The sequence below is a fragment of the Xenopus tropicalis genome, chromosome 4 (assembly GCF_000004195.4).
Source record: "Xenopus tropicalis strain Nigerian chromosome 4, UCB_Xtro_10.0, whole genome shotgun sequence".
Classification (NCBI taxonomy): domain Eukaryota; kingdom Metazoa; phylum Chordata; class Amphibia; order Anura; family Pipidae; genus Xenopus; species Xenopus tropicalis.
The window spans coordinates 94,946,237-94,959,835 of NC_030680.2; the positions used below are offsets into that span (position 1 = coordinate 94,946,237).

The window sequence follows — 13,599 nt, forward strand, 5'->3', positions numbered from 1 at the left end:
CAACCCCCACACCCCTGGGGTGGTTGCTATCTGCACAGAGCATTAATCAAAAATCTAGCGCTGTGCCTTAGGATTGCTCCTCCTTCTGCTCCTACCTTGCGCCTCAAAATGGTGCATAAGTTAGTGGCAGGTAGGGGGTGCCACAATGCCTATATTTCTCTCTTTCATCTGCCATTCACTAATACAGCTCTAAATAACACAGCCAGCACTATATTAGTGAAGACAGCTGCAGGTGTGTGCACTCTGAAAAGGCTATTTGCAAAGAACCAGAAAGCCTTTTTTTGTTTTTTCTAGACTTTATGGTCCCAATTATTCCAGACAATAGACCTTATACCTCTATAGATAGTTAAGCTGATAGAAGTTGGACCAACTAAGCATCCGTCTGCTTGTTATATGAGGCAAGACAGCACAGAACATGCAATAGAAAACATAGGGACTAGTGCAGACTAAAACCTATATGGATCTATTAATGGAAAGTTCAGGCCAATATTCTTATTTTTATAACCATTAGTACCCACATTATCTTACACCTTGTGTATTCCTGCCTACGCTGGACCTGAGCAACCTACACCTGTCCAGATTAATGATGAAAACCACATAAACAAGTTTCTGCCTCCTCCCTTCACAGAGCAGAAAACTAATTCTCCAGTCTACTGACCTACCAATTTTCATATGTATGGTTGAATGGCCACATGTATTGTAAGCTAATTATCATGCGGAAAGCACCTGCCTGCAGCACAATTTTGGCATTTCAGTTTCTGCTCATGTGCTTAATGACGCATACAAGAATAAAAAAAATCACCTACCTCTTGGATTTAGATTGGCCAAACAATGTGTCAGAGCACTGACCTAATCCTTTCGCAAGTGTTCCAGTGCTACACAAAATAATCCAAAATTGCTTGCCAACAATCAACATTAGACTTTCACTGGTCCTTAATGTATTTTGGAGCACCCTGAAAATACTTTTTGGTATATACACAAGGTCTATATTTTTTATGTCATAAACATCTTCATTACCATTAGACTAAAGATAAAAATCTTGCTTAAAAGTAGACCTAGCATGACCTAGCTGAAGATTTCAGCTCATTTTCTAAGGGGTAATGTAATAAAATGTTTTAGATAAGCACACATTTAGTAACCCATAGAAACCAATCAGATGTTTATTTTCAAACAGTTAATCAGTAAATAATACTTGCTTATCGGTTGCTATGGGTCACTAGACAAATAACAAACTTAAGACCATTTAAAACATAACCCCCATGATACATATTTCTAGCTTGCCACTTATGGAAGGAAATCTGGGTGTGGGAAAAACCCTGTACTATAAATATACAGTATTTTATTCACAATAGCAATGACTTTAAGGCATAGACTATTCTATTCTTGTAAACAGTGCAAGATAAGGGGAAATGCATCTCAGTTATGACACATTCTTTGACTTTTATTAGCAGTAAAGGAAAAACAGATTCTTTGACAGGACACGGGGCACGAGTCAGGAACTGGTTAAACCTAAATAACATGCATTTTTATGATGAGCCTGCCAGATCACGGTGCCCTCAAGATGAATTGTATTTCATTTACATACAGAAAGAGCTGTCAGAGGCATCATCAGCAGAGTGAGCAATAACAAGTCCTATCAGAAGGAAATCAGAGTGGGAGGTAGGAGGTGAAGGCCTGATTCTGGTTGCAGAATGCAGGAATGGTGGGTGGACTACTGAGCACAGCATTCCCAAAATACAATCGCTACATTATTTTATTCAGCACTGCAGTTACTGTAACTTGGGAAGCAGTAATCAGCCTCATCACTTGTATCATAGCTCCTTTTAAAACATAGCATTTTATGGAACTGTGTCATTTTAGAGCTGATGAATCATAAATAACACACACTGATGCAATAATCTATGTCGCTACAAAATAAATTTGTACTTTTAAGAAACAGCATTAAGAACAGAGGTTTCTAAAAGGCTAATTTACAAATGCAACCATGGTGCAACATGCGCTTTAGGGACACAAAATGCCATGTTTTTCCCCCACATTGTGGAATTTCTTCCCATAATTGCAGTATTATCGCTGGTGTGCATTAAGTTGCATCTGCTGATTACCTTGCTAATTACCTTACATGTTCAAGTTATACAGTGCAAGTTGTAACTTGCATTTTCACAGTGGAGACTGCATCACTTCCAAAATGACAATGTGTGCACTGTTAATGCTAATAATGGTATCTGATGCAATTGGCCCATCAGTAGTGCCAATATATGCAGGCCACTATGGGAACCTTGGAATTACTAGACTGATGGTAATTCCAGGGTTGGTTCCCGTGTCAATATGTGCACTTGTGTGTTATTCAGTAGAGCAGATTGGATGGGTCCACACATTTTTGCTCACATTATTTGTGGTTGCATTTGTAAATGTGCCTTTCAGTACTCTTGGTAAGGTTCTGCTGGGATTTAAACCAGGAACCTCTCGGTAACTGCTCTTCCCTAACTACTGGGCCAGGAAGGTAGCCAGTAGGTTGTTGTGAATTTGTTCTTTTCAACTGCCTTATTGTTACTGACACATTCAGTCAGACTTATGGTTTAGTAAAGGCCAGCCTAGAGCTGAGTACAGCATATTTAAACCTGTCTTCTGCATCATTACCTGGCCTGAGGCTTATCCATGGCTCTTGTCTTTCCTGGTTCTGTTTCTCCACCCACTGCAGTCTGTTCTGCTTCTATGTCTGCTTGAGTCTGTCCTGCTTTTCCTCCTGTACCCTTCTGTCCTTCTCCTCCAGCTTGTCAAGTCCCTTATTGTTACCCTCTTGTTTGCAAACTGCTTCTTGCCAGAAGGACTCACCTCGCCCCCCCCACTGTTCTCCTGCTCGGGAAGTCTGGACAGGAAGGCGGGGTGTGACATCACTGGGTGGGCAGTGATGTCACAGGGGCGGGGCTATGGCAATAAGATTGGTTATTGGCCAACCACTGTGTCAGTCTTTGAGAATCCTGCCTGGTTTCCAAATTTCCAATTTGACCTGGACAGTCCTATCGAAAACCAGACTGTCCGGGTCAAAACAAGAAAAGTTTAAAACATTGAATGTCTGCAAGTGCAGTGGCAGTACTTACAAATGCATCAAGAGCATCGCCCCTTTGCAACTGCAATAACGCCAGAATTCTAGGAGAAAAAAATACCTGCAGATGTACATGCCCTTGTGTTTAGTAAGATATAACCAATCATTTAGAACCCTAGCTAAAATGAGCAGGTTTACACTGTAGATGTACTGTATGTACACCAGAAAGTGAAAACCCATGCATGTACAGTGTTATGTAATTGAAAAGAATGAATCCAGGGTAAAAAAAAAAATAAAAAAGCTGCAAAAGGAAAAAAAAAGCAAAGTAATTTCCATTGTTGATGGAAGTGAAAATATTGCTGATCTGTAGCATGTAAATCTTGCAATATTTGTATATATCAGACAGGTTCACAATTTTTAAGTCCATCCAAAGACAAATTACTTTCAGCTACATTAAGTCTTTCAATATGTGTTCTTGTGCAGATGTGGCATTTATTTTGAAAATAAATTACATTTTCCATTAGGAAAGGTTGTTAAGAGTCAGCATTCTGCGCTTGGGGCTGAAATTTGGATTTGATTATCAAACAATATGAACACAGACATTACAAACCCCACTTTGTCCGTAGGGCCTGAGGCACTGGGAAGTACTAACAGGTATCTAATGGTAAATAGCAGCGGTCTGCTTCCTCACAAAGTCTGTTACTTCGCCAGTGATTTAGTAGTGACAAGAGCTCAAGATCTGTTTGGCACTTTAACCAATATTTCGATATAATCATACAAAGTGATAGTTCAGCAGAAATATATTGGGTATAGTAGGTAAGATATTTCCACAATCGAGGTAAAACATGGAGACAGTCCTTAAAGGTTATGTAAACCCCACACACAAACATATAATCATTGAACAGCCTCTTTGAAATCTTTCAATACCTGCCACTCTGGTTGTCCAGAGGTTAATAGTAAGGCTGCAGCATCCCCCTAATCACTTAGATTTCCTTCTCCTCCTGTAACCCACTCGCCCCCCCCCCTTTTAAGGAATTTGCTTTGGCTGTTGGCTTGTGGGCATGCTCAGTTGTTCTAAGCTCAGATTTCTAAACACACCCTCCAATCTAGCAGCCAATGAAGAGATGGCATTGCTGGTTCCCATAGAAACTCAGCTCTAGCTGTCTGCTTCAGTTTTTTTTCTCCTAACCTCCTCTCAGCTTTAGCATTACAGTGCTCAAACAAAGCAAAAACTTTTATCAAAGACAGTTCTGCCTGTGTGAGCCTGTATTGTTGATGAAATGTATGTTGAATAAGGGTCTGTGTGTGTGTATGCTATCAAAGGAAAAATGGCCACTGGGTGAAAGCTGCTTTTTGCTTTAGGAAAATGTGATGGTGCTGGCAAACGGAGGGGATATATGCAGTTCAAATGATGCCATTTGGGTGGGGGAGATATTCCTAACTGATATACATTGCAGGCAAATGTAGGCTTTACATGTCCTTTAAAATATACAAAACTTCTTTATTGAACAATTTAATTACAACCCAGAACTAGGGATGCAGACTCCTGGATGTATTTAACTTTGAGGCACTCTGTCCATCTGAGCACGGACTTTTGGCTGGATATTTCCAGCCAAAACTACTCTCCCTAACCTAGCACTGCCACAGTGGCCCAGGCTACTCTTTCTACCTGTTATGTTGTCCTGTACAAACAGTGCAACAACTGCTGCAGCCGGCCATTGCTCCACTTACTGTCCACCATCTTACATTAGCTGGGGAAGAGTCCTTATATATCCTGTGAGAATATGTAGGTGCTTGCAGATAGAAGGGAATTATTAAGATGCCATTACTATGGACAGCTAGCATATTGTATGCCCTACACCCAGAAATTTTCAGTTTTATAATATCTTACCCAGTGCAGAATATATCTCATCTTATGGCTGCTCAGCCAACAAAGTAACAAACCCTTGCATGAAAACACATCCAACCCAGTAATGTTCTCCGATTGTACCGAAATACTAAAACAAGAAATGGGCAGTTTAATAATTAAGAATAGTTAATGCACACACATGGCATGTTTGTCTTAATGCATTTTGATTTTAACAGAATTAACACCTGCAGTATAAGCAACTCCCAATTAATCCTGATCCACGGAGATGTAAAGTAATGGAGGCAGAACTAGAAATCACAGCAGGGAATGCCCTGAGCTAGTACATTTATTTATATATTAGTTGTAGATTGCAATTTTGGTTTTTAAACCAGTTTATCATATTTTACATCTGTGGTACTATTGAGGATTTAACACAATGAAATGTCTAATCAAATTTTTACTTAAGGAATTATTTATAATAAAGCAAAAAAATAAATAAATAAATAAATAAAAATCACCTTTTTGTATCCACGATGCACTATTCAGACTGGGGGGTGAGGAACAGCTCATTTAGATTAATACATTTTAATAAGCAGAACTAGGTGGTATAAAGTAAATATAAAGAAGGCACAAAGACGTGTGAAGGTCGGCCACAGCTTCACTAAATACATTTATTGAACCAGATGGCCTGTTGTTACAACCTGCTTATGTAAGGCATTAAGAACAGGTTGCCTTGGACCCATCAGATTTTTATTTCAGCAGAAGGCATAGAGTGTACTAAAAGGTAAGGTTCGAGTACCTTGTGTGTGGGGCTCTACGGTAGATTGCTTCCCTTATTTCTAATGCACTTAGAACCTAGAACTTCAATAATGACTCTTTGTATACGCAACTATGCACTGCTTTATCACACACATGCTCTACATACTAATCATTCACAAAATGTAGGGCAGGATTGTCATTTTTTTTGCACTTAGCACAATACTTCTCGCTGAGTGCCTAGTAATTCTAGGTACTCCATAATGGAGCACAAGGACCTGCACCTCCAGAATGAATACAGCTCTGCCTACATTCAGCAGCTCAGTATTCAAGAATGGTGGGCAGGGGGCAGCAGCAAACGCAGGGCCCAGTGGGATCCTGTACTTGATATCTGCATGTTGCAATGTGCAGGCTGCACTCAAATCCCCAGCCACTAATTCTCTGTAAATGAGCAATCAAGGGCAGGGAATTTGATAAATGAATCCTGTGTTTCCACGGTCCTTACTGAGTGACTCTTTAGAACCAATTTTGCTGCCATTGGTGCACAGGAACGTGTTTTATAATTTCTGTGATGAGCATATCACACTCCTACAATAGTAAGAGACAAACTTAATTTTTTAAAAGTTCTTCTCTAAAATTTACAAGAGCTTTGTGCTGCTTGCGGTGAAGTGCACAGTGCCTCTGTGTTTTTGTATCTAACCTATATGGGAGATATAATAAACTTATTTTTAACATGCAACATCAAAATATTATTTTATTGCTGGGTTTCATATTTTAATTAAAAAACAAATTGCAGCTATTAAAGGAACAGTAACGCCAAGAATGAAAGTGTATTAAAGTATTTAAACTATAATGTACTGTTACCCTGCACAGGTAAAGTTGTGTATTTGCTTAAGTAACGGTACTATAGCTTATATAAATAAGCTGCTGTGTAGCCATGGGGGCAGCCATTCAACCTGGAAAAAAGGAGAAAAGGCACAGGTTACATAGCAGATAACAGATAAGCTCTGTAGCATATAATGGGGCTTTATCTGTTATCTGCTGTGTGCCTGTGCCTTTTCTCCTTTGAATGGCTGCCCCCATGGCTACACAGCAGCTTTGTTTATATAAACTATAGTAGTCTTTCTGAGGCAAACACACCAGGTGTACCAGCACAGGGCAACAGTACATAATATCGTAATTATTTTTATACACTTTTTGGTGTTACTGTTCCTTTAAGGTCTCTCCACAAACTGCCCCTGCTAGGGACCCAGCACTAGCCCATAAACACATAAAGCCACTAATGTTTTGTTATTTAGGCTAAGGAAGGTCAGACAACCTTTAGGCTTCAAAATTAGAGCTCAAGCTTGTGTTTAGCGAATTGCCATCATAGCGTCCATAGATCTATTAGCTTCCTACATTAAGACTGACTGAGAATAAAAAGATTTGTCACCAAACTGTGAGTGTCACAGCACCATCATATGTCCCTATGTGATAGATTAAGGTGAAAAAGATGCTCCCAGGCACAGCATTAATCTGACAACACTAATACATTTGTTGCAGCACCAGAAATTAATTTTCTGGTATGAGGGAAGGTCAGGGTGAAGCTACAGCAAAATGAGGCATTTTTGTCACCTTTAATAAATTATCTGAAACAGGCTTGTCAGATCACTGGGAATAGCATTTTGAGTAATAAATGTTTGTAATGATTAGCTGGTCATAGATAATGCTTTCAAAAATCTGTATTCACAAGTGCAAAGGACAGACAATCTCTGGCGTTGTCTCTTTGTGCAGAATCAGTAGGTCTCCTGTCTAATATTTTCATAAATTATTGTGGCACAGTAAAATATGTTTTAGTAACTATTTGTTGCATATCACAAATACCATTTTTCACTTCTTATATGTACATTAGAGTGTCTTTGAAAGAAAAGGGGTTGAAAATCTTTGGGTGCATTGATTGAATTCTGTGTCAAAAGAGTGTTAAAAGAACTCACTTTTGTTCATTTCTGCTGCATTATATTGGAGTTGGACAATGCCAAAAACTGGGCGCTGCACTGCTATCTATTTAGAGATACAATGCTCACAAAATATATGAAAAAAAAATGTGAGTCAGTGTAGCTAAAGTATATGAATATTTGGTTGGTTTTTCCTTCAATTTTGAGATAAGTTAAACACGAGATAAGTTAATATTAGAGATCCTTAGATCAAAAACAGTACTGGTTGGGTCCTGAACAATTTTTTTTGCCACGCAAGTCTTTTTTTGACACGACCGTGGCCAATTTGATGGGACCATACATATTTTTCCAGGTCCACGATGGATTTTTGCCACGAGTGAAGAGTTTCACCTACAAGCAGGGCCATTTTAATAAATGGCCAAAAGGACCAATTGTCCTGGGCCCACCATCAAACCTACTATAAATTTGACAGAAGCATCGCCCAGAAGTGGCAGACCTCTTTAGCTTTAGCTTTTTCAATTAGCTGTAAGAGCTCAACATAAGCATTTACTTTTACCTTCTGTTGGAAAAATGTTTCTTAGGGATTCTTATTAAATATTTTTTTTTCAATAAAAGGCTGGTATTTGCGATTATGGTTTATCTGCTTGCAACACCAAACTATTATTTGATATCTTAGGTAGATACATTTTTATCACTGGTCTTGTCTGCTGGAAAATTTCTTAAGGGCGCTTTAAAGTTAAATGGTAATGGGCTAAATTAATTTCTAGGAAAAACTAGCATAGTTTTCCTATTCTTTGACCAGAAAACCCAAGTCACTATTTAAATACTGAATTGTGAGAACTTGATCACTGTACTACACATAGCAGTCCAAAACAGAAACCATACAGCATATAGGAATTAAACACTCATTAACCAAACACATATTATAAAAGCAAAGCAGCTGGATGGAGCTATTTAGGCAACAGCATCTTAAAACTAGAGAAAATGTACCAAGCAACTACATAGTGTCTGGATATTGTGCTGTGAACCCAGGATCATGCCTTCTTATGCCAGTGTGAGTGTATACAGCGTATAATTAAATGAAAGAAGACATCAGCATATTTACTATAATTAGGTATTAAGACTTTAAACTAGAGGACATAACATTGATAGTTTCCAAAACAAAATCCTATATAATGCCAAGGTCACAAATGCAGGGACAACCAATACAACACCACCCCTGAAAAAGATTTCTAAGCCAAAATCATGTTCAGGACCCTCATACATTTCTATAGCTCAACAGCCATTAAATCCATTAAATACTATTGTAAAACAAAGTGACAAAAGCCCACTGAACATGAAATTGTACTTTTTCAGCCAAAGACAAAAACGCTCTAACTGCCTTTCACAGCAAGAATTATAATGAGGGTTAGCCTTACATCTCCCAGTCAGTGCATAAGGGCCACGGAGGGTAATTAGCTTCTGATAACCCTTTAACCCTTAATATTATAGCAATGATTTATATAGCATTATGTCATATATGTTCACATATTCTTAAAATTTATTGTTGCCCCATCTAGTAATAGCACACATTTCTATTTGCAGCATGACATTCTGGTGATGTTAAAGTAATTAAACCAAACACAATGTTTTAGTTTGGGTACAATTTATAATATACACATTGCACATTTCATTTAGGAGTCAAAACCCAAAAGCAGCAAAGGGTAAAAATGGGGGCGTGGTTTATGGTAGCCAAGCGAAGAAAAAAAAATACACCTGGGCTCATTTTCCAACCCCACAAGTGCTGTTGGTGTAGAATGAATAAGAAAAGGAAAACCTCGAAGTCCTCGTTTCTGTAAGAAGTTTCATGTTATTACAGATAAAAAAATCTTGAAAATCTCTTAAACCTCAAATAAAATAAAGATTTTACAATTTGATAAGGACAACTCACTTCGACTTCTACGTGACCTTGCCAGCTTTTAGTTTTGTATTAGAGTTTTTTTGTGGTTTTTACACTTTATAAATAACAAAAAATATCTAATTAATTATCTAATAAATGTGTATTCAACTTAATAATCTAGTAATTATCTAAATACACAAGTTTTAGCGCTTAAAAGTTCAATTTGGGGAAACAAGCAAAATATGAACGTTAATAAATCAGCCCCATAGTGTATTTAGTGTTTCACTTAATAAAATATTTCTCATAAATATATTTATGCACAGTAACATGGTTGTTTTGCAAAATATATCTATAAAAAGAAATATATGAATTTCTGATAAAAATGTTGTATTAAAAAAGATGTTGTTTGTCAAAGCAATGAACCACGGTTTACAATATCTCATAATGAATGTTATCTCGTAAATTAGATTTCATTGCTTATACTGGATCAAATGCTCCAATTTTAAGACAAAAAAAATGATTTTTGAGGTAAGTCAAGTGCTGATTTAACACAGCTGCCGACATTACAAAAGTGCAGTATAGCACGATGATTAATAACTGGCAATTTTCTCCTTAATGTCAGTGATAATTTCAGCTTTGTATTTTTGCTGAATGATGGCCTCATGAGTCAGTACAGTAGGATAAAAAGTATTTGTGAGGCACAGCACTGTACTAAATGATGGAAAGGTGAGGACCTGTGCTGGGAATTGTCCTGACCTTTACAAGCAAATCCATCATGCTGCCCCCACAATGTGTATCTTCCATCGCTCACCAGCTAAAGGTCTGCTCACCTTAATGATCAGAAGACGGTAGGGGAAAAAAAGTTGGAAATGGAAAAATATATTTATGTGCCAGTTTATTTTTCAATGAAGATTCATTACTATGAGTTTATGTAAGCAATAAGCATTCTGCTAAAATGAATAGCTTACTTAGTTTTAAATACTGCATCTAAAGGAGCCCATCATACAGGCACTGATATTATCATATGAAACAAGGTTTCAAACAATATTCGGTGCATGTATGGTGGGTTGATGAGCCAGCCAATATCAGTCATCTCTTCTTTCGGGCAGGTCTAAAATTTTTGATTGGGCACCTCTGAAGGCGTCTGAACATCAGCTGTACATTAATGCTAAATCCTCAGATAGGGGTAGAATTCTGTTGTTTCTACCTGCATATCTGATGATTCAGCTCTTAACATTAGCAGATTCTATGAACAATCCAATGGTCGCAGGAAAGATTATTATTGTAACATGTATGGCCGCCTTAACATGCCTGTCCTCTTACATTCTACCTGAAGCTCCACCCTTGAAATTAACCTTCTACTTCACCATTTATACTCAGTAGTGATGTGCGGGCCCGCCCAATACCCGCGGATCGGGTGGTTTTGGTCCAACCTCCCCACATCAAATGCGGGTTAAGGGCGGGTTCAGGTTGAGTGCTTCCGCTCACCCTCCCCGCCCAAACCTTACACTTCCTCTTCTGGCTCTCTAATTTATAGGTGCGCACCTGGCATGCTCCGCCCCCTTTTGTGACTTCATTGCAGGGCAGGCACTGGTCTATAAATAGAGGGAGGAAGCCGGGTCGGGTAGGGTTCCGGTTGGGAGCAGGCAGGTTAGGGTCAGGTGCAGGTTGAGTATTTCTCGACCTGCCCGTCACTAATACTCTTTTTTACGCTTTTTTTTGCATGCAAATACAGAGGTGCTAAGTTTTGCAATCCCACAACAAGCTAAGAATGCCATGTGAAGAGCAGCATGTAGGCAGCCCGTAGGCATCCATATGCATGCCCCTTGCAAGCTAAGTGAAATGGGAGCTCTGTACATTATGCACAAGCCAGGTGTTAAATACATGACTACTATCAAATGCCAGATGCAGCTATCTGCTTAACTACACTAGGCCTATGAGTTAACATTTTGTTGTACTGCATGAAGAAGGGCACACATTCTTTCAGTGTAGGATTAGCTAATAAAGAATTGGCCAAGGTTTTGATCTGCAAGGCACTGGCGAAAATTAAAGCCCACTAGCAGGACTTAATCTAATCTTATTCTTCAAATTATATTTGTAGGATAAGGGTGGAAACCTCCTACATTATTGCCTTAATGACTGCATCCAAGACAAAATATACTTTTGCATTGATACTATAGCTCAGTTGTTGTTCTTCTTGGAGCTACAGTTATCATCTATCTGTCATCTTTTCAGGAAAACATACTTTTTATTTATGACACTTTTCAAGAAAGCATCATAAAATTAAGGTATTAAATAGTGACTAATTGCAGATCAGACTTTGAACCAAAATGCAAAATGCATGGCTGCAGCAACCACAGAGCCTGCAGAAGTGAGAAATTTAGTCCTAAAAGTTGAGCAGTCTTTAAAGAGGTAATATGAAGTGAAAATCCTGCATAGCATCTTGACTTGCCTATAGTTTAGCACCCTTTTCCCCATTCTTCTGTAAATAATAATTGCCTGCATTAAGTCATAGTATCTGTACATCTGTCATCATACACACTAACAATTTAAAAGCATTGGGTCCTTGGTCCACCCTCTCTTGCACATTTTATGGGGCATACACACAAATACTGCAGCTGATGAAGGTCACCCTTAGCTTCCAAGTATATGCCCCAATGAAAACGAAGGAGATACCCGTTCCTTACCTGGAACCCCAGAGATGCAAAACACAACCAGCTCAACTGCAATGGGGATCTTCCTTTTGAAAAATGTGTGCTTTGGAGTGTCACAAAAACATTCACAGGACATTTATGACCCATGAATCTCATCCTATAAAAATTGGACAACTTCAGAAGAATCCTCTAATATTATTATAGATATGCTAATATATGCCTTAGACAGGCTGTTGCTACTAACAGCTTCAGGGACTATTTAATTAATTCTTAATTAAGAAATCATTATGCAGTGCATTGTTTTGGGAATGTATCAGTAGTAGGACATTTTTTTTTTAATTCCACCACAAATTAACTTTTAGTATTTTAGAAATTGGTTTTATTCTGAACGTCTTCTTTATTTGTTGTAAATATAAGTTACATTGCTAGTTGATTGTCAGAATAACCCCTGGAACCAAAAAATTTATTTTCTGTGAGGTTACATTTATTTATTTTTTTTTTGGCTCAGAATGGTTTTATTAGTAAATAGCATATTATGGTATAGGCATCAAGCATGTATACAGCATTCTTGGATACAGGTAAACACAGTATGTAACCAGATTTGCAATAAATACAGATAGGGGGTGACAATTGCACTCCTTACTCCATTGTTGCATTAGTGTATTAGCCAGACAGGCAAGTTTGCCAGCTTGCCCAGTGCTTATATGACTGCTGGAAAAAAGATGGATCTTTTATTCAGCCATGTGCCTTTAACTAGACTTTTTCTTGAAGTATCTACACCAGGTTACAGTAGGGGAGAGGGGATATCAGGAGAGCCTATCATGGATCATTTTGTGAGTTTGTGATGTAGGACAAGAGTTTGTTAGCGGTGGGGTCTTCATTGTGGCACATGTTGTTCACATTCTGTGCAGTATAATAGTATATTTGAAAGAGCCAAGCCTCCACCATGACGCTCGCGTATGTTAAATTCATTAGGTATAATCTAGGCTGTAAATTTCACCACACCTATTGCTTAGGGACTTTGTTTTAAACCTTAACATACGTTTGTGGAACTTGTGCAGATGAGTGCAATAGCACTTCTGCATTTTTATTATCCGAATCCTGCCCATAGGAAGTGGATGCATCTCTCATGCCTTGACCTTGTCTTGCATCACCACCTGTAAAGTATTAGTTGTGAATTGGTCAACGGGGACACCAAACTCAATTCTAATTTTCCTGATAAGTCAGGAAAGTGTTAACAAACTGATACACTTATTAAAGCAGATGGATGGATGTGTCAATTGGATCCAGAAATGCTGGATATGATAAACATATTTGTATTTTTTAAAAAATGTCATGGATCAATTATTCTCTCTCTCTTTTTTCTTTATACACACAGTATATACACGCAAGTACCATAAAAATGTGTAAAATGTCTATAAAATAAGTTTTACGCTACAGAGATGGGTAGTCCTACCACTCAAATGAATATCGCCCAACATACA

The 13,599-nt window shown here is 38.2% G+C and overlaps 1 protein-coding gene across 1 annotated transcript in view; it reads right to left on the reverse strand.

Moving 5' to 3' along the window:
- The window catches only part of agbl4 (ATP/GTP binding protein-like 4), an 809,806-nt gene that overhangs the window by 109,443 nt on the left and 686,764 nt on the right, over positions 1-13,599 (reverse strand). The window lies entirely within an intron of this gene.